This window comes from Bufo gargarizans, chromosome 1 (genome assembly GCF_014858855.1).
Source record: "Bufo gargarizans isolate SCDJY-AF-19 chromosome 1, ASM1485885v1, whole genome shotgun sequence".
NCBI classification, from domain to species: Eukaryota; Metazoa; Chordata; class Amphibia; order Anura; family Bufonidae; genus Bufo; species Bufo gargarizans.
Window position 1 is genome coordinate 476,002,432 of NC_058080.1, and position 22,220 is coordinate 476,024,651.

General features: G+C 41.8%; 1 protein-coding gene across 1 annotated transcript in view; it reads left to right on the forward strand.

Moving 5' to 3' along the window:
• The first annotated feature begins 205 nt into the window (after nt 1-205).
• LOC122932940 (protein FAM240B-like) overlaps nt 206-22,220 on the forward strand; it is a 58,298-nt gene continuing 36,283 nt past the window's right edge. The window contains exon 1 of the mRNA XM_044287634.1: nt 206-257. The gene's annotated coding sequence lies outside the window, so the exon portion shown is untranslated. The remainder of the gene's footprint in view (nt 258-22,220) is intronic.

A 22,220-nucleotide genomic window follows, 5' to 3' on the forward strand; every position in this document is an offset into this window, starting at 1 on the left:
ATACTAGATCTATGTTTACACAGTGCATGCTTTCTGGAAAACACAAAAGTCTTTGCAATAGGATAGTGATTGAAGTAACCCTAACGGACATGGAATAAAGAGATCATGCAGGTATTTGCTATGTGATTCCAAGTGCTGCCATTGATATCTCTGTATATAACTTCCAATAGGTCCAACAAACCGAACCTATTCCAAAGGCAGAAGAGGAAAATAAAGGTAACACTTTGCAGCTGCTCAGGTGACCCTTCATTTCAAAGGTAAGAAAAGCCCTTGCAAAGTTCCAAAGTCTAATGTTAAATTAATATGTTTAGCTAATTATGGAAAATAAAATCTCAAAAATTCATACAGGAATATTTAGATTAATCTGTCTTATACTGAATGTAGAAGTTGAATAAGTAATTATTCAGGAGCCTGAAGGTGTTATAAAGTGTAGCACACTGAAATATATGTAACATGTTTATTAATGAGACCAGATTTGGAAGGTGATTTCTGTATGGATACATATGAAACTATAAAGTTGTACCCTTCATTTTGATTGTTTTATGTTTGATATTTTTTACGTTTATATCTTTGAAAACTAACTGACACTGCCATAGCTTTACCTTAGTAGATGTAAATTAGTGAAAATTTGAGAATTTGTGTGTCTGACTACACTTCCAATATCGCTCTGCTGTGTTTATGTTTTAATCAAAAATTGTAATTAGCTTCAGTGCTTAAAGCATATTTCTTTGAACAAAATCAATTGCCAGAGAGCTTGGTTTTGATTTTATGCATACAGAAAGTGAGAATTCATCAAGAAAATATTGAGCACTTAGTATTGGATTAGCGACTCAGTGCTCCGCTCTTCTGTGACTTTGGGTGATAATGAAACTTTCCACAGGACATGATGACATGCTAATATTTTGTCAGATCCTAAAAGCCGATGTCTTGTAAATGATTTTTTTTTTCTTCCATACCGTCAATAGATGTTAGAAGCAAAGAAAAAAAAGAAAAAAAAAATATTTTCAATTTTACCATAACTTAGGATCTTTTCCTTTGTTCATGTCATCATTTACATGTATCCTATTATTTTACAATTACAGTAAATGCAGGAGCAGTTCTAGAATGAGGAAATAATTGTAATATTGTCAATCTAACTATGTCATAAAAAAAATTATAGTAAAAAAAGCCTCCTGCAACCATTACGTTTCATAGATCAGGCATCCAGATCTTGTATAAAGCATATAAAATGCATTTGGGTAATGATTCACTGTCATAAAAACATAATCTTAGAATAGTGAATGCAGTAGAAAACATGAGGTCTATCCATTCTTCACTTTTATGTCAAGGCTCCCTCCATACAACCTATAGACCAGTAGAGAGAGACAAGTAGCTACATACTCTGCTCTCTATTAAATCTACACAATGATATTCAGGCTGCTGATCACTTCACCATGTATAATTGGGGTAAGATGAGTGAGATCCTGAAGGCAGGACCCCAGACACCCGAGGCTGGGTACATCATAAATGTCTACATGCTAGAGAGGAATTTATCAAGCCCAACACTTCATAAAACTTGCAAAATAGGGCTTTCAGTTTTTTTTCATTCCTGTTCTGAAAAGTCGGTGAAAAAGTGGGTGTGTGATTAGCTTAGCTAATAAGTTTCACTCCAGAGTTTATTAAAAAGTCATTATAAAAACAGTCCCACTGCCACTCTAGTAGGGAGATGACAAAATTGGAGTAGCATTTCCAGACAAGTGATAAGTTTAAAGGGATTGTGAATGAATGTTTGTTTCCCCCCAAAACCCACCCATTCTTGCACAACTCCTTTAAAGATTCAGAGAATTTAACAAACTCTGATGGGGTTAAGGTCAGGGCTCTGTGTGGCCCAGTCATGTACTTTCAAGTCACCAAACCATTTGTTTATGAACATTGCTGTGTGCACTTGAGTCATGCTGGAATAGAGAAAGGACCTTCCCCAAACTATTCCCTCAAAGTTGGAAGCATACAATTGTCCCAAATGTCTTGATTAAGATTTTCCTTCACTGGAACTGAAGGATCAAGACCAACCCCTGAAAAACAAACCCACAGCATTATACCTCTTCTGCCAAACTTTACAGTTGGCACAATGCAGGTAATGCTCTACTGCCAAACCCAGACTTGTCCATCAGACTGCCGATAGAGAAGTGATTTGTCACTCCACAGAACACGCTTCATTGCTTCAGAGTCCAGTGGTGGTGTGTTTTATATCACTCCATCCAACACTTGGCATTATGTTTGGTGATGTAAGGCTTGCATGCAGCTGTTCGGCAATGGAAACCAAGGCCATGAAGCTCCCAGTGCACTTTTTTATGTTGAAGTTAATGCCCGAGGAGGCATTTAGAAGTCTGCAGTTATTGAGTCAGCGTGGTGTTGGTGACTTTTATGCACTATGCCACTTAACACTTAGGACCCTGCTTTTTAACTTTATGTGGTTTGCCACTTCATGGCTGAGTTTCTGCAGCTCTTAAATGCTTGCACTTTGAAATAATACTACTCTCAAATGATCGTGGAATATCTAGGAGGAACGAAATGTAATTAACTGACTTGCAGTGGAGGCATCTTATTATAGTATTATGCTTAAATTCAGTAAGCTGATTTTAACAACCCATTCCTTAAAAAAAATGTTTGTAGAGGCAGACTGTGTGGCTAGATGCTGGATTTTTACACACCTATGGCAATGGGACTAAATAAAACACCTCAATTCAATGATTATGAGATGTGTCCCATATTTTATCCATATAGTGTATCTTGCATTTGCTCAAGTCCATTACAATTAAATTGCTGACTTTTCCAATAAATGTGCAACAATGTTATTGGAGAAATCTGAGATTGTGGTTGTCTTTCAAAAGCCCATCTGACTGACAATTACTTTTTTATGTATATATACTGTATATATATATATATATATATATATACAGACGTGGACAAAATTGTTGGTACCCTTTGGTCAATGAAAGAAAAAGTCACAATGGTCACAGAAATAACTTTAATCTGACAAAAGTAATAATAAATTAAAATTCTATAAATGTTAACCAATGAAAGTCAGACATTGTTTTTCAACCATGCTTCAACAGAATTATGTAAAAAAATAAACTCATGAAACAGGCATGGACAAAAATGATGGTACCCCTAACTTAATATTTTGTTGCGCAACCTTTTGAGGCAATCACTGCAATCAAACGCTTCCTGTAACTGTCAATGAGACATCTGCACCTCTCAGCAGGTATTTTGGCCCACTCCTCATGAGCAAACTGCTCCAGTTGTGTCCGGTTTGAAGGGTGCCTTTTCCAGACTGCATGTTTCAGCTCCTTCCAAAGATGCTCAATAGGATTGAGGTCAGGGCTCATAGAAGGCCACTTTAGAATAGTCCAATTTTTTCCTCTTAGCCATTCTTGGGTGTTTTTAGCGGTGTGTTTTGGGTCATTGTCCTGTTGCAAGACCCATGACCTGCGACTGAGACCAAGCTTTCTGACACTGGCTAGTACATTTCTCTCTAGAATTCCTTGATAGTCTTGAGATTTCATTGTACCCTGCACAGATTCAAGACACCCTGTGCCAGACGCAGCAAAGCAGCCCCAGAACATAACAGAGCCTCCTCCATGTTTCACAGTAGGGACAGTGTTCTTTTCTTGATATGCTTCATTTTTTCGTCTGTGAACATACAGCTGATGTGCCTTGGCAAAAACTTCGATTTTTGTCTCATCTGTCCACAGGACATTCTCCCAGAAGCTTTGTGGCTTGTCAACATGTAGTTTGGCATATTCCAGTCTTGCTTTTTTATGATTCGTTTTCAACAATGGTGTCCTCCTTGGTCGTCTCCCATGTAGTCCACTTTGGCTCAAACAACGACGGATGGTGCGATCTGACACTGATGTTCCTTGAGCATGAAGTTCACCTTGAATCTCTTTAGAAGTCTTTCTAGGCTCTTTTGTTACCATTCGGATTATCCGTCTCTTAGATTTGTCATCAATTTTCCTCCTGCGGCCACGTCCAGGGAGGTTGGCTACAGTCCCATGGATCTTAAACTTATGAATAATATGTGCAACTGTACTCACAGGAACATCTAGTTGCTTGGAGATGGTCTTATAGCCTTTACCTTTAACATGCTTGTCTATAATTTTCTTTCTGATCTCTTGAGACAGCTCTTTCCTTTGCTTCCTCTGGTCCATGTCGAGTGTGGTACACACCATATCACCAAACAACACAGTGATTACCTGGAGCCATATATATAGGCCCAATGGCTGATTACAAGGTTGTAGACACCTGTGATGCTAATTAGTGGACACACCTTGAATTAACATGTCCCTTTGGTCACATTATGTTCTGTGTTTTCTAGGGGTACCATCATTTTTGTCCATGCCTGTTTCATGAGTTTATTTTTTTACATAATTCTGTTGAAGCATGGTTGAAAAACAATGTCTGACTTTCATTGGTTAACATTTATAGAATTTTAATTTATTATTACTTTTGTCAGATTAAAGTTATTTCTGTGACCATTGTGACTTTTTCTTTCATTGACCAAAGGGTACCAACAATTTTGTCCACGTCTGTATATATATATATATTACAAACAAAAGTTTGGACACACCTTCTCATTCAAAAAGTTTTCATTTTCATGACTATGAAAATTGTAGATTCACACTGAAGGCATCACAACTATGAAATAACACATGTGGAATTAAATACATAACAAAAAAGTGTGAAACAATATGTCATATTCTAGGTTCTTCAAAGTAGCCACCTTTTGCTTTGATTACTGCTTTGCACACTCTTGGCATTCTCTTGATGAGCTTCAAGAGGTAGCCACCTGAAATGGTCTTCCAACAGTCTTGAAGGAGTTCCCAGAGATGCTTAGCACTTGTTGGCCCTTTTGCCTTCACTCTGCGGTCCAGCTCACCCCAAACCATCTCGATTGGGTTCAGGTCCGGTGACTGTGGAGGCCTGGTCATCTGGCGCAGCACCCCATCACTCTCCTTCATGGTCAAATAGCCCTTACACAGCCTGAAGGTGTGTTTGGGGTCATTGTCCTGTTGAAAAATAAATGATGGTCCAACTAAATGCAAACCGGATGGAATAGCATGCCGCTGCAAGATGCTGTGGTAGCCATGCTGGTTCAGTATGCCTTCAATTTTGAATAAATCCCCAACAGTGTCACCAGCAAAGTACCCCCACACCATCACACCTCCTCCTCCATGCTTCACGGTGGGAACCAGGCATGTAGAGTCCATCCGTTCACCTTTTCTGCGTCGCACAAAGACACGGTGGTTGGAACCAAAGATCTCAAATTTGGACTCATCAGACCAAAGCACAGATTTCCACTGGTCTAATGTCCATTCCTTGTGTTCTTTAGCCCAAACAAGTCTCTTCTGCTTGTTGCCTGTCCTTAGCAATGGTTTCCTAGCAGATATTCTACCATTAAGGCCTGATTTACACAGTCTCCTCTTAACAGTTGTTCTAGAGATGTGTCTGCTGCTAGAACTCTGTGTGGCATTGACCTGGTCTCTAATCTGAGCTGCTGTTAACCTGCGATTTCTGAAGCTGGTGACTCGGATGAACTTATCCTCCGCAGCAGAGGTGACTCTTGGTCTTCCTTTCCTGGGGCGGTCCGCATGTGAGCCAGTTTCTTTGTAGCACTTGATGGTTTTTGTGACTGCACTTGGGGACACTTTCAAAGTTTTCCCAATTTTTCGGACTGACTGACCTTCATTTCTTAAAGTAATGATGGCCACTCGTTTTTCTTTACTTAGCTGCTTTTTTCTTGCCATAATACAAATTCTAACAGTCTATTCAGTAGGACTATCAGCTGTGTATCCACCTGACTTCTCCACAACGCAACAGATGGGCCCAACCCCATTTATAAGGCAATAAATCCCACTTATTAAACCTGACAGGGCACACCTGAGAAGTGAAAACCATTTCAGGTGACTACCTCTTGAAGCTCATCATGAGAATGCCAAGAGTGTGCAAACCAGTAATGAAAGCAAAAGGTGGCTACTTTGAAGAACCTAGAATATGAAATTTTTTTTAGTTGTTTCACACTTTTTTGTTATGTATATAATTCCACATGTGTTAATTCATAGTTTTGATGCCTTCCGTGTGAATCTACAATTTTCATAGTCATGAAAATAAAGAAAACTCTTTGAATGAGAAGGTGTGTCCAAACTTTTGGTCTGTACTGTATATGTATATATATATATATATATATATATATATATATATATATACACAGTAGATATAAAAAGTCTACAACCCTATGTTAAAATGGCAGGTTTCTGTGATGTAAAAAAAATAAGATAAATAATTTCAGAACTTTTTCCACCTTTAATGTGACCTATAAACTGTATCACTCAATTGAAAAACAAGTGAAAATCTTTTAGGTGGAGGGAAGAAAACTAAAAAAACTTAAATAATGTGGTTGCATAAGTGTGCACACTCTCTTATAACTGGGGATGTAGCTGTGCTCAGAATTAAGCAATCACATTCAAAGTCATGTTAAATAGGAGTCAGCATACACCTGCCATCATTTACAGTGCCTCTGATTAACCCCAAATAAAGTTCAGCTGCTCTAGTTGGTCTTTCCTGAAATTTTCTTAGTCGAATCCCACAGCAAAAGCCATGGTCCATGAAGAGCTTCCAAAGCATCAGAGGGATCTCATTGTTAAAAGGTATCAGTCAGGAGAAGGGTACAAAATAATTTCCAAGGAATTAGATATACCATGGAACACAGTGAAGTCATCATCAAGTGGAGAAAATATGGCACAACAGTGACATTACCAAGAACTGGACATGCCTCCAAAATTGATAAGACAAGAAGAAAACTGGTCTGTGAGGCTACCAAGAGGCCTACAGCAATATTAAAGGAGCTGCAGGAATATCTGGCAAGTACTGGCTGTGTGGTACATTCGACAACAATCTCCCATATTCTTCATATGTCTGGGCTATGGGGTAGAGTGGTAAGACGAAAGCCTTTTCTTACGAAGAAAAACATCCAAGCCAGGCTACATTTCGCAAAAACACATCTGAAGTCTCCCAAAAGCATGTGGGAAAAGGTGTTATGGTCTGATGAAACCAAGGTTTAACTTTTTGGCCATAATTCCAAAAGATATGTTCGGTGCAAAAACAACACTGCACATCACCAAAAGAACACCATACCCACAGTGAAGCATGGTGATGGCAGGATCATGCCTTAGTTAAGCTAGAGGGAATTATGAACAGTTTTAAATAACAGTCAATATTGGCACAAAACCTTCAGGCTTCTGCTAGAAAGCTGAACATGAAGAGGAACTTCATCTTTCAGCATGACAATGACCCAAAGCATACATCCAAATCAAGAAAGGAATGGCTTCACCAGAAGAAGATTTGGAATGGCCCAGCCAGAGCCCAGACCTGAATCTGAATCTGACAGATTTGGAGTGTTTTTGCAAAGAAGAGTGGGCAAATCTTGCCAAGTCAAAATGTTTTTATGAGGTACTTAGAAACATGTCCTTTTTAAAGAAGAAGTGTCAGCTCTCCTAGTATGTATATTTTAGTAAATATTAATATCCCTAATGAAATTCATTCTGGAGCATCTTTTTTAGAACTCTGCATGGTGCCATACTTCTAATTTGAAAGCATCCAAAAAAAAATTACTAAAGTGCACATGCATGTGTCATTTCAACTCAAAAATACAAGAATAATCTTCACTGAATATACAAAAAGGTAAAAATACAAACTAGTTTAAAAATGATTACAAAAACACAAAGCGATTAAACAAACATGTCTTAGACGCATTATAAGGTCACAAGAACGCCTACATGATACGAAAATTCCAAGGCCTAGATCAAGGCCTGAATGCATCACCAAGACATAATAGACAATGAAAAATAGTACAGATATAGCAACATTTTATAGAGCAGGAGGAGCTGAGCAGATTGATATATTGTTTTGTGGGTACAGATTTGGTAGCATTACCACTGTGTATACATAGATCGCCATCAGACTTTTTCTATGGCTTTTGAGACCTGATATTACGGTGTGACATGATATCACACTCAGGTTGAGAGCTGCTACTTCTGTAATACAACAAATGATGGTGGAAAGGTATATAAAGAAATAATATTAAGGTGGAACATGCAAGAATAGATTTAGATTGCCTATTAGAAAGAAGCAGTTTAGAGCACAAAATAGACTATGATCAATGTGGGTATGAAGGCTCTACAAGTATTGCCTTTATACCTGGTTTCCTTAAAGGATAACTGTCACATTTAGACCCTAATTTCAATTTTCATATATGTAGTTACTAATAACATGATATTCCAGAATCAGTTACTATTAGACTGACTTACCCCATATTTAATAAGATTCAGCCCTTAGCAACCAGTCTGCATAAAACTGCAATCTCACTATTCAGTTAAGATGGCCGCCACTGCCCTCACCCTGAGGCTTATCCCACCTGTCCTCACTAGCAAGTAACAATAGCCCCCCAAAAGTGTCAGTAACCAGAGCCCTCCCCCCCTAAAGGGTTAATCTCTTGCAGCACAAAGGGGTCCTCTTACCACATGTTGCTTTCATTTATACACTGAGCAGACGGCAGATCTCCCTTCCCTGGTCTGCGCTGCTTCAACTCTGCATTCTCCAGCTCTGCTAAGTGAGGGAGCGTCTGCCAAGTGCAGGGACAGGGAGAAGTGCACACAGCCCAGGCACTGTTATCAGCTGCTGGGGAGGACCTGGCTTTAATCATTTACTTACAGTCCCTGGCTGTCAGTAATCTGACCTTGCAGGCTGCGTGCTTCTGCGTGCTCCGTCCTTCAACAGATAGACGGACCATGCCTAGCAACCCTATTTTAAGCACAGGTAAAAGTAGGCAGTACAGGGAACAAAACTGTGGAATTAAGGGGTAATTGAATACACAGTGAAAAGTTGAAATAGGGCCACCAAGGAGATATTAATCACCACAATCCAATACTCCAAAAAACATAATAATAATAATGACAGTTATACTTTAAGGCTTCCTGTGTTATTCTGCCTGGAAATGAATCAATAAATTGACAAATAGGTGTTGCCAGCTGTGTGTATAAACTCAGACATGTCCAATCAGTGCTGACAATGCCCCGTTGTCAATGCATTCAGAAATATTCAGGAGAAATAACACAGGAATGATTAGGCAAATCAACTATCTACTAATACAGGCATTACGTTTTATTCTGTATGATTGCAAATTGGACAGGTTTTTTTTTTTTGCTTCATTCTTGTTCTGAAGATGTGATTTAGACTATTGCTTTGCTTTTTTTTTTTATATATAGGTAAAGCTAATATCTTTATAACTCAGCAATCTGCGGAAGCTCTTGCCTGACTTGCCTCCACTAATGCTGTACATTAGTGAGAAATAAAACAACACAGGTCAGGTATCGAAGCAAATCTGTTGTAGAGAGTCTCTGTATGGTGCTTTACAGTCCAACGCTCTGATATTTGCATCAGGGGAAAACATTCTCTCATTCCTGTGACAATCCATTAGCTCATTACTTAATTGTCTATGGAAAGGTAAAGTAATGTCAGTCTCCATTCTACAAGGTCACAACTTTTGGCAATATCATACGAGGCAGCACTATGGCCACTGTAATCTTTTATGCTTCTGTAGTTATCAATTTCGAGGAGTTGAAATAAAATTGATTAAACCGATTTAGTTGTTTATATAGAGATGTAATGAAGGAAAACCTTTCCATTTATCTGCAGGAAGAGGCCTTTGAATAGGTTCTAGTGTAACATATGGCTGGTAATGAGGTGACTCTTAATTAATTCATGACCGCTTTCTCGGTACACCTTTAGATTTACAGTGCATCAATGTTTTTCAGTATAACATTTTACAGTCAATTTACTTTAATCATGTCAGTCTTTACTGTAATGGGTGGAAAGCCCTACTGCCGCTGCAATATTTATTGGTTGATCTGAGCATATGATCCAGTCCCTGGGTGTGCAGTGATGTATTTTACCCACGAATGCACCAAGGATAACATCAGTTTGACTAATGATGGACTGTACACAGCCCTGCTCGTGTTCCTAAGAGAAATCACAATGTCATAACCAGAGCAAAAACGTATAACTTTCAGTAACAATTTCTAAAGATTAATGGAGAAGAGCATTAGAGAACTTGTGTAAGAAGCTTGTCATAGGTTTACTAAGTTTCTCATATACTTTGGGCAGCACCTGAGCGACAACCTTGGCGGCTACCTTCAAGGGGAGACAGTTTAAAACACAGTGAGATTTTTTTTGATTACCCTTTATTGCTACTGAGTGAAGAAATCACCTGGAGCTGAAGGTGAGAGAATAGCTAGTTCTAAAGAGCTCACTGAATTCCAATGTGGCACTGTAATAAGATGCTACTATTGCAACAATTCAGTTTGTGAGATTTCTTCCCTCCTAGAAATTTCACCATCAACTGTGAGTAGCATTATTACAAAGTGGAAGCATTTAGGAACCCTGGCAACTCAGCTATGAAGGGGCAGACCACATAAAATCACTGAACTCTATGATGTATAGTTCATAAAATTCACCAACAATTTGCTAACTCAATAACTGCAGACTTCCAAGCCTCCTCTATCATGAACATCAGCACAAAAACTCCACCACCGTTACTGGACTCTGGAGCAGTGGAAACATGTTCTATAGAATTACAGATGTAGCAGCGCTAGCGATCACAGGGGCATCGCGGTATCGTGTTTCCTTAGGTAGTAGATCGCGTTAAAAGAATTGCTAGAAAAATCAAGGGTGTAATGTGATTTTACCACCTGCAGATGGCGCATGGAGCTACAGTATAGTAGGACAGGCAATAAACACTTACAGCATTCTGATAGCTGATCCTAGAGTTGTATCTACTGCTCCTCCCAGTATCCCTCTATCTCTGACCCACTCATTCTGGCACCGCTCCTCTCAGAATCTCTCCACATCTGCCCACTCCACCCTGCATCCCTCCATCTCTGCCTGCTATACTGGTACTGCTCCTCCCTTCATCTCTCCATTTATGATCCTCCCTTCCTGGCACCACTCCTCTTGGCATCCCTCCATCTCTTCCTGCTATACTGGTACTGCTCCTCCCTTCATATCTCCATTTATGATCCTCCCCTCCTGGCACCACTCCTCTTGGCATCCCTCCATCTCTGCCTGCTCCACCCCATCTTTTCTACATGACCATTTCTGCATGATCCTCCTGGCACAGCTCTTTCCCATATCCATCAGTCTCTGCCCTGCTCTTCATGGTACGGCACCTCTCCACATCCTTACTCCTCGGCATCCCTCCATCTCTGCCCGCTCCTCCACATGCCTACCTCTCTGCCCAATCCTCCTCATCCCTTCATCTCTGCCCGATCTTCCCAGCACAGATCCTCCCCACATCCATCAATCTCTGCCCAGCTCTTCCTGGTAGCATTCATCCCAGCATCCCTCCATCTCTGCCCGCTCCTCCGCTTCCCTCCATCTCTGCCCACTCTATTACCTGTCTAGTCTGGCAGAGTCAACCTGCTCTAGATAAAGCAATGCTACAAAAGTAGCAGAGTAGAGTTAGTTCAACTATGCAATAGTTTACATACACAGTAAGGTTAACCCTAAGTTCACACCTGAGCGTTTTACAGCGCGTTCCTACGCGCTGTAAAATGCTCAACAAGGAGAAACCAATGCTTCCCTATGGGAATGGTTCTCACCTGGGCGTTTTACAGCGCGTACGATCGGGCTGTAAAACGCCCGACGCTCAAACAAGTTCTTGAGCTTTTTTGGGGCGTTTTGTCGCGCATTCCCGTACATAGATATTCGGGAACATGCGACAATGTGTGTTCGCCTGTCTCTGTATGCGCGATTGTAAACGCCTGTACAATCGCGCATACAGAGCACTCCTTTCGGAACGCTCAGGTCTGAACCCAGGGTAAAGATACAAAACCAAATGTGTATAAATAATTAAATAGGCGATTATAATGGTGGTTCAGCAGATAGTCAGAAGAAGCAATAAGTGAAAGGAAGGCTGAATGAAATACCTCAACTAACTCAGCTCTGCTACACTTGCATACTTGTTATCAACAGCACTGTTGGACTCAGCAAAACCAAGCAGGCAATTTATTAATTACTTGTTATAATTTATCAATTATTATTTTAAGTATTTTTTGTTTATTAGCAATTATCATCTAATCCCAAATACATCTAATAAATCTCCCACATCCCTTCATCTCTGCCTGATCTTCCCGGAACAGATCTTCCCCATATCCACCAATCTCTGCCCTGATCTTCCTGGTACTGCTCCTCCACACAGCCCTCAATTATTCAGTGACAATGAGAACAGGTTGTTTCACCCTTTAACACTGACAGCAGTGTGTGTGGATCAAGTCAAGGAGATCCCATATGTACAGTATTAATTTGAACAGCATTTCTGCATAGACTATCATTACACTCCATATGCAAATTAAAATCTACACATTTTTATCTTTATTTCCTTTATATTGTTTTAGATATATTTTTTGTATCCTTGGACAGAAATATGTTACATAGCTGTAGTGATGTATAAAAAGGGCAGCCCCGAGCTAGAGAGAAGAAGAGGTGCTTGTCTACTATTTGTATCTTCCTCTCAAAACATTACCAATCTAGGTGGTCTTCTTTTCACTGCACCCTTCCCCCACAGCGGACAGTCCTGCATGAGGCAGGAGCCAGTATGTTAATTATCTCCCATACATCAGCCCTTTCTTAACCCTTCTCTGTTTTTCTTCATTTATTCATTTTTTGTTATTATTTATCAATTATTATTTTAATTACACAGATCTTCCCCACATCCTTCCATCTGTCTGTGAGATCCCGTCATCTGCCTCTTCTCTTACCCTGATGCACCCATCACTCTGGAACAGGGTATATCTGGACTCATCAGACCACATGACTTTCTTCCATTGCTCCAGAGTCCAATCTTTATGCTCCCTAGCAAATTGAAGCCTTTTTTTCAGTTTTTTTCTCACTGATTAGTGGTTTTCTTATGGCTACACAGCTGTTGCATGTGGAAATGCTCTTACTTTCACTATTAAACATAGCCCTGAGTTCTACTGTTGTTTTTCTTCGATTTGATTTCACCAAACGTTTAAGTGATCGCCGATCACGATTATTCAGGATTTATTTCCCGCCACATTTCTTCCTCGAATACGATGGGTCCCCACTATCCTTCCAGTTTTTAATAATGCGTTGGACAGTTCTTAACCCAATTTTAGTTCATTCTGCAATCTCCTTAGATGTTTTCTCTGCTTGATGCATGTCAATGATTTGACCCTTCTCAAACAGACTAACATCTTTTCCACGACCACGAGACGTGTCTTTCGACATGGTTTTAAGAAATGAGAAGCAACTCATTGCACAAGTTGGGGTTAAATAACTTGTTGCCAGCTGAAAGATAATCGCTCATGCAGTAATTATCCAACAGGAGGCTCATACCTTTGGTTAGTTAAATCCAAGTGGCAACTTTTTTTGGGGACAGACAGTGTGTATAGGTGTTTGTACCTAGTTAATCTAGTGCAGCTACAGGCCAGCACAGACTTGGAGGAGAGGTCTTCTGTGTCCTCCCTTAGGCGTGCAACTAGCAATAATGACAGTCGGTTGGGAGCACGTGTTGTGAGCTGTCAGGGATGTGGCCATGAGACTGGTTAGAGTGACATAAGTGACGAACAGACATTAGTGGATGATGATGTAGCCGATCACATGTGGGAGCCATGTGAAGAGGAGCATCATCATCATCAGAGGGTGAGGGTGGCAGCAGGCCCGTGAGATAGCAGCAGGGTGGCAGCATGGCCATTGAGTCAGCAGGGTGGAAGCAGTCCCCAGGGTAGACCGCCTGCTTTTCAGGAAAATACCTGTCAGGAAATAACTAGTGGTTCATGAGTTAATAAAGGCAGCAGCAGGCAGTCAGCATGTGGTGGGGGTAAAATTCCATACTTGGCAGTGTGGGAATTTTTTATCAAGTCGCTGAAGGATGTTAGGCTGGCAGTATGTAGGATATGTGAGCAGTAGGTGAAGTGCGATAAGGGTGCTAATGTTGGCACCACAGCCCTGTGTCAACACATGGACCGTCACCATAAAGGCCACTGGGAATACCGTGACACTAATGTAGTGGAAAAGCCTGACGCATCTCCCAGCAGCCCGCACGCCTTCTCCAGCAGTCAGGGCTCCTCAACCTCAGCAGATGGAAGCTGTTGTTCCTTCCCATTGTCTATTGCTCCTGATGCTCCTCCTACTCCTCGCTACTTGTTTTACCAGCAATCAGTCACCGACAGTCAGTCACCGACAGTATGCACTCATCTAACGGAACAGAACGTGTGGTGGACTCTGAACATTTCAGACAACTGATGGCTTGCGCCCACCCAAGGTAGAGAGTCACAAGCCTTCATTACTTCTCTAAAAAAGCTGTACCAGCCTGCACATGTAAGTTGAGCAGTAGGTGGGCCACTCCTTGAGCCAGTCGGTGTCTGATACAGTTCATGCCAGCGCAGACGTGTGGAGCTATAACTATGGCCAATGACAATATATGTCCTTTACAGCCCACTAGGTAAATGTGGTCCTGGCTCAGGCACACCAGCAACTTGGCCAGGTGATGGCAAGGCGGCCGCTGTGTTGGTGTTGTAATCGTGGGATTTCTGTTCCAATGTCCTCTTCTGACTCTTCATCCTCCACCTTGTCCTAAGCTTCCACTGTAGGCACAGTTCAGAGTGGTTCTTCGCCATACCACCTATGCAAAGCACAGCGCTGTCACGCGGTTCTGTACCTGGTCAGCCTTGGAGAACGGAATCATACCAGGGGGGAACCGCTCCACGTCATCAACCAATAAATTGAATTCTGGCTGTCTCCTCACCAACTGGAGATAGGAACTATGGTCACTCATAACGGTAAGAACATTCTGTCTATGCTGCCCATGGGAGGGCTGACGCATGCCCCATGGTGCATGTCTTCAACCCGATTGTCTCCCGTTTCCACCTAACTGTATGATGTCTTAAAAATGTCAAGGAAACTGTGCATGCACTCCAGCCACTCTTACCGTGCAAAACATCCCCTCCTTGAGCTGCAAAGGCAGAATGGTGTCCTCCTTCATCGCCATGAAAATAAATAGACTGTAGACCTTTGTAATGTTTAATTAAATCATATTTTATTATGCACGATGTACAGACTTTCAGTCGTAGCTGTAGTCCAAAGTATGCACACACTTCAGGATAGTTAAAGGGGTTGTCTCATCATGGACAATGGGGGCATATCGCTAGGATATGTCCCCATTGTCTTATAGGTGTGGGCGCCACCGCTGGGACCCGCACCTATATCGAGAACGAAGCCCCTGCAAGGTGGTGGCTGGAGGATTCCGGGCCAGCCACTACCAAGCCTGCTCGCCATAGAAATGAATGGGAGCGCATGTGCGGCACCCGCTCCCATTCATTTCTATAGGGCTATTTTTGCTGGCCCAATAGAAAATGAATGGAGAGTGGCTGTGTATGCGCAGTGCACCCTCCTTCACTTGCAGGGCTCCATTCTCGATATAGGTGCGGGTCCCAGAGGTGGGACCATGCTGCACTGCCCAGTGATGTACACCAGGACAGATTCTCCCTAAAGTTTAACTGCAGGCTGGGATAGACCTGATTAATTCGGATTGAAGCAATTTTTTGGGAAAAATTTGGCGAAGTGAATAAAACAACTTTTTGAAAACTTTGCTCTAATCTTCAGCATACCAAGACATCTTTGATAATTGTATGCTTGGAAATTTGTTGGAACAGTTTAGAGAAGGCCCTTTTCTATTCCAGCAGTGCACAAGGCAAAGTTCATAATGGCATGGTTGGGTGAGTTTGGTGAGGAAGAACTGACTGCTCCACACAAGGCCTTGACCTCAAGCCCATCGATTACCTTTGGGATGAACTAGAGCTACAATTTAAATATCAGGCCCTCTCATCCAACATCAGTGTCTGACCTCACAAGTACTATTTCAGATGAATGGCCAAACATTCCACAGACACTGTCCAAAATACTGTAGAAAGCCTTCTCAGAAACTGGAAGCTGTAAATGGGGGACCCCATCCCCAATACGCTATAGACCTGTGATGGCTAACCTCCGGCACTCCAGCTGTGGTAAAACTACAAATCCCAAGATGCACACTTGTTTGGCTGTTCTCAGGACTCCCTAGAAATGAATTGAGCATGCTGGGAGTTGTAGTTTCACCACAGCTGGAGTGACAGAGGTTAGCCATCACTGCTATAGACAATATGCAGTAGATGGGAACATAAGTTTAAAATAAACCAGTATAACATGCTAATCTAGAAAATATTTAGAAGTACAAACATGAAATGCAAAAGGAAAATATAACATCCAATTCTATTTTAGACATAACTAACCTAAATTATCCCATATTATTACATTAATAAACCCCTGCACCTCTCATAAGATATCAATGGTCATAGGGTGTGAACATTGTAAAATACTATTGTAAAGACACTACTCCATCTTTACTTTAGTTATGTGCTGTATATACTGTTTTATTAAATGTATGTCCAGTAGTAAGCTAAAAAATGAAAACTCATAGGGTAATTTATCAAACTGCTGTAAAGTAGAACCAGCTTAGTTGCCCAACCAGCTACCACCTTTCATTTTCCAAAGGAGCTGTCAAAAATGAAAGGTGTAATCTGATTGGTTGCTATGGGCAACTAAGCCAGTTCTACTTTAGACCAGTTTGATAAATGAACCCAACAGCATCATCTCCTTTTCATCCCACTGTAGCATTCCTTCTTTAGAGATGATATTCTATAAAACAAGAGAAAAAAATTATAAAGTGCACAACTTAACCCAAAAATTTTAAAAAATAAAAGAATATCAGGTAAATACGACACATACACATGGCAAATAAACCTTAGTAAGTGTGAGGGGGTCGCTTTAACCTTCGCTAACTCGGGGTGGAGTTGTCATCAAATGACATGGTGGTAAAATTTGTAGGAAAGGCAAAAATGTGTAAAAACTGCTACATAGTAGAAACCATATTGCGCCAGTGAATATAGGTAGAACTAAACCTTTGCATTCACTTTTACTTTTTGACTGTCTTGAAAATTAAAAGCTTTCCAAAATCATACTTTTACTCTTTCTATTGCTATCCCATCCCAAAAATATCAGACTAAAGTTACTTTCACACTAGCGTTTTTTGCGGATCCGTCATGGATCTGCAAAAACGCTTCCGTTACAATAATACAACCGCATGCATCCGTCATGAACTGATCCAGTTGTATTATGTCTTCTATAGCCATGACGGATCTGTCATGAACAGCATTGAAAGTCAATGGGGGACAGATCTGTTTTTATTGTGTCAGAGAAAACTGATCCGTCTCCATTGACTTACATTGCAGACAGAAAAACAATGCTTGCAGTGTTATTCTGTCTGCTATGGGGACACACCAAAATGCATTCTGTTTCGTTCAGTTCAGTTTTGTCCCCATTGACAATGAACTGGGACAAAACTGAAGCATTTTCTTCCACTATGACGGATCTCAATAGCGGAATTGAAAACTGTAGTGTGAAAGTAGCCTAAGAGATATGGTAACATAAGTAATGATGATATTGATTTTGTGACATGGCAGCACTTTCTGTTGCCAAAGTTAAAGTCATTTGATACGATAAACACAAATACATATCATGTTGTTATTTCTTTTATTCATAATAGTTTCCCACTTTCCGAAGAAATATCTGCGACAGATTCCTACGCATAAAGAAAACCGCTGTGTCTCTGCCTTTAAAAATCCAATCAATAAAGGAAATATACTGTGGTTTCAGGAATCACAAAATGAGCAAAAACTGGCTGAGAGCAAATTAAAGCATGATAATGGCTCTTCATTGCAGATTCTTTTAGCATTACTCAGCAGGAGTGTGATTGCTGTCACATACAGTGGAACAGAGAGATGTCACATTGCACAGTAATCATGCTTGATGACCTACCAACATAATCATGTTAAGTTTTATTCACGCTGATGTGCCTATGGAAATCATCCTTCAAGCACAGGGAAAGTGTCTAAAACTTGACTGTCAAAACTTATTAGCACATCCTTTCTATCTGTGAATATAGCATTGATTATTTAAATGTCGAAAGCTCTTATTCCGCAGTATTTTCTTGTGTGACAAGAGAACCCTGTCTGAATTTAACAGTACTAATGGAAAGCACATGAATACCAATATATAAAAGAGAAGGATCCTGAAAATATTCTATACTATCTCATAGAGGTTGTCAATAAATCAAATTGTGTTATTTACTGATATAAATTATGGTCACAACTGGGAAACCAACGACCATGAGCTACGGCATATAACCAGAGAGCTCTACTTGTTAACATAAATATAGTATTAGTGAAATTCCATCTTTTAATACATTGAGGACATGGCGATTTTCCAATTTAGCATTTTCGTTTTTCACTGTACAGGGTAAATACATTTATATTTTAATAATCCTGGCATATTGGGATGCGGATATGCATATGATCTTTATTATTTTATTTTTATTATAAGAAAAGGGGGATTTTTAATTTGGCCGAACACATCGGGATGCTTAAGTGCTCTACCAAGCACCCGCTTATAATAGAAGTCAATGGGAGAACCCGAGCATTAAACCAGGCACCCCCTGCTCTGAAGAGGGGAGGGTGCCTGGTTTATAGGAAAAGGTCAGAAATGGATGGAAACACCACCAAAATAGTTCGGGAACAGCATGGGGAGGATGTCTGGATGTGTCTTGGACTCCCAGGTCGCTGCTGGGAACGATGTTGTCCGAGTAGTACGCCACTTTTACAGACTGACAATAATACGCACCAAACCGAAGATAAAATCGATTTTAGAGGAAAAATTGTTAGGAAACATTCTTTCCTGTAGATGTACTTGTATATAAAGTGCAAGTGCTGCCAAGAATTACAAGGAAGAGGCACTCCGATACAATCTGTATATCACATAAAGGAGGGCCTCATTCACATTGTGGTACAATTGTCCATGTAGTGGGACTTCTACACTCATAAAGCCTGTGCACAAAGTGAAAGGGCTGCCAAAAATTACAAGGAACCGGCACTCCAATACACCCTTTGTTACACATAAAGGAGGGCATCACACAATTATGATTGATGGCCTGCTGGTGACCCTCAAAAGCATTTGGAGCAAGGACCTGCTGATCTGAATATCTAAAACATTATGGGCGAGGGCCTGCTGTCGTTTTGGTGACTCTAGATAACCTGGGGCCGATCGCACGTCCCCATGACGGCAACAATCCATTCAGATGTCTGCCCTATCAACTTTCAATGTTATTTTCAGTGCAAACCATGGTGACCATGGGTAACGGGGAACCATGGTTGGATTCTGAAGAGAGAGCCTGAGAAATGGCTACCACAACCAAGCAAGGCAGCATGAGCACAAATTACCTATTAGGTATAATTAGGTGAGTGCCTGCAAGTGAGCTGAACCTGTACATTTTTTTAGGTGCAGGCCTGCAGGTTAGCTGACCCTGTAAAAGAATTAAGGTGCAGGCCTGCTGGTGAGCTGAGCCCTGCAAAAGATTTTAGGTGTGGGCCTGCAGGTCAGCTGACCCTGTAAAAGATTTTAGGTGTGGGCCTTCTGGTGACCTGACCCTCTAAAAAATGATATGCGAGGGCCTGCTGGTGAACTGACCCTGAAAAACATTGTAGGTGATGGCTTGCTGGTGAGCTGACCCTCTAAAAAATTATATGCGAGGGCCTTCAGTTGAGATGACCCTGTAAAAGATTGTAGGTGAAGGCCTGCTGGTGAACTGACCCTGTATAACATTATATGCGAGGGCCTGTTGGTGAGCTGACCCTGTAAAATACTTTAGGTGTGGGTCTGCTGGTGAGCTGACCCTGTAAAAGATTGTAGGTAAGGGCCTGCTGGTGAGCTGACCCTGTAAAAAATTATATGCGAGGGCCTGCTGGTGAGCTGACCCTATAAAACGTTGTAGGTGAGGGCCTGCAGGTGAGCTGACCCTCTAAAACATTATAAGCGAGGACCTTCTGGTGAGCTGACCCTGTAAAAGATTTTAGGTGTGGGCCTGCAGGTGAGCTGACCCTGTAAAAGATTTTAGGTGTGGGCCTGCAGCTGAGCTGACCCTCTAAAAAATTATATGCGAGGGCCTTTAGGTGAGCTGACGCTGTAAAAGATTGTAGATGAAGGCCTGCTGGTGAGCTGACCCTGTAAAACATTATATGCGAGGGTCTGCTGGTGAGCTAACCATGTAAAACATTAAATGCGAGGGCCTTCAGGTGAGCTGACCCTGTAAAAGATTGTAGGTGAAGGCCTGCTGGTGAGCTGAGCCTGTTAAAAATTATATGTGAGGGCCTGCTGGTGACCTTACCCTGTAAAACATTGTAGGTGAGGGCCTGCTGGTGACCTGACCCTGTAAATCATTATATGCGAGAGCCTGCTGGTGAGCTGACCCTCTAAAAAATGATATACAAGGGCCTGCTGGTGAGCTGACCCTGTAAAACATTGTAGGTGAGAGCCTGCTGGGGAGCTGACCATCTAAAAAAGTATATGTGAGGGCCTTCAGGTGAGCTGACTGTCACGGCGGACGTACACCCAGTATCAAAGACAAAACACCAACCAGGCTCTGTACGAGAGACAGGGGAAGGGTCACCTCCTAGCTTATCCCTGACCTCTTTCCCTGCACTGCTCAGCCCACAGTAGACCTTGAAGGTAGGTGTACTAGTGTCCTCCATCCTGGGCTAACAAAAACCCTGAACTCCCTAAGATGGTGAAGTGGGGAGATAGGAGCAGTCTGCTCGCACAGAACCTGGATGGACAAGAAGACACAAACAACCGAACAAGCAATGACACTTATCTCTGAGAGCAGGAACAGACAGCCAACCTTCTCTCCAAACTTCCCAGACAGAATGAACAGTATAATCCGCTCAGGGCACTGGGCAGTGTGCTATTTAACCTAAAGACCCCACCCAGTGCACCTGAGAGAGGCGGATCCAGCACGGCTCCAAAGCAATCACTAAACTCGTGCTGCTATCCTGGCTGACCTCCGCACATGGTCAGAGTGGGGCATGACAGTACCCCCCCCTTCTACGGGTGACCTCCGGACACCCCGGACCAACCTTATCCGGATGGGACCTATGAAAGGCCCTCACCAGTCGGCTGGCGTTGACATCAGACGCCGGAACCAAAATCCTCTCTTCAGGACCGTATCCCCTCCAGTGCACCAGGTACTGGAGGGAGCCCCGAAGAACTCTCGAGTCGAGAATCCTGGAGATCTCGAACTCCAAGTTTCCCTCGACTAGAACAGGAGGAGGAGGCAATGGCGATGGTACCACCGGCTTAACATATTTTTTTAGCAAAGACCTGTGGAAGACATCATGAATCCTCCAAGTCTGCGGAAGATCCAGCCGAAACGCCACAGGATTGATCACCGCAGAAATCTTATACGGACCAATAAATCTTGGACCCAGTTTCCAAGATGGCACTCTCAATTTGATATTCTTAGTGGACAACCACACCAGATCACCCACACACAGGTCCGGACCAGTCACACGTCTCTTGTCAGCCATTCGTTTATACCTCTCACCCATCTTCTCCAAATTCCCTTGAATCCTCCGCCAGATGAAGGATAAGGCAAAAGAGAATCTCTCCTCCTCTGGCATCCCAGAGGAACCAGTCTCAGAAAAGGTTCCAAACTGAGGATGGAAACCGTATGCGCCAAAAAATGGCGACTTACCCGTGGACTCCTGCTTACGGTTATTCAATCCAAATTCTGCTAAGGACAAGAATGAGGACCAGTCCTCCTGATTCTCAGCCACAAAGCACCTCAAGTAGGTCTCCAGGTTTTGATTGGTACTCTCCGTGCTTGGCAAGAAGGCTAAATCAAGGAATGGTGCTGAAAAGAGCTCCTCAGAATATCCGAGTGTGGGATCACTTGTTTGCCCAGACTCTCCATGGAGGGAGGAAGGAGGATCAGGGTGAGGATTGGGTTGAGCAGACTCATGGCTACTGAATGCCACCATGTGCCGAGCATCGAGATGCTCGAGTCGAACAGGTGTTAGACCGAGCATGCTCGATCATCACTAGTTTTTACATTTCACTTTTATTCTCCTTCTTGTGTTGATCGTGTGATATACATATTTGAGATATGTAGAAGGTAGTAAGGGGGGAATGAGCAAAATTAAGTAAAATTTGACAAGCCACAAATTGTATCAGCCGAAGTTATG